This window comes from Lepidochelys kempii, chromosome 19 (assembly GCF_965140265.1).
Source record: "Lepidochelys kempii isolate rLepKem1 chromosome 19, rLepKem1.hap2, whole genome shotgun sequence".
In the NCBI taxonomy this organism is placed as follows: domain Eukaryota; kingdom Metazoa; phylum Chordata; order Testudines; family Cheloniidae; genus Lepidochelys; species Lepidochelys kempii.
In genome coordinates, this window is record NC_133274.1 from 3379826 (window position 1) to 3380345 (window position 520).

The following is a 520-nucleotide window of genomic DNA, read 5'->3' on the forward strand; positions in this document are numbered from 1 at the left end:
TTTCTTTTATGACACGGGGCTGGGGAGGAAGGGAAGAGCGCCCCAGCACTAGAAATGCCATTACAATGGGGCCATTAACAGTGGAAGATGCCCCCTGGCCATGCCTACCCACCCTGGGGAAACTGAGGCAGTAGGCCCAAACCAGAGCACCAAGCCACGCCCCCTAGCACGCACTGGGCCACCACCTGTCTATCCCCTTTGGCCAGAGCCAGGCCACCCATGAGGGGGGTGCCCCGCCCCTTGAAGTACCAGAGAGGCGCGGCCCTGACTGGCGCCATAGCCCCGCGCTATGTATTCTGCGGCTAGAGCGGCGCAGGCTGGGTGGGACTGGGCACCTCTATCCCCGCAGAGCAGACGAGGCGATGGGGGAGGGGAATTGACAGCGCTGAGGCGCCAATGGCATACTGGCGGGGCGGGGACATCCTGGGCAGAGCGGATTGCGATTGGGCCAAAGAGCAGGAGGGCGGGCGAAGCTCGCTAGTCGTTCAATGGGACGCTGAGTGGGCGTGGTGACGGGGGG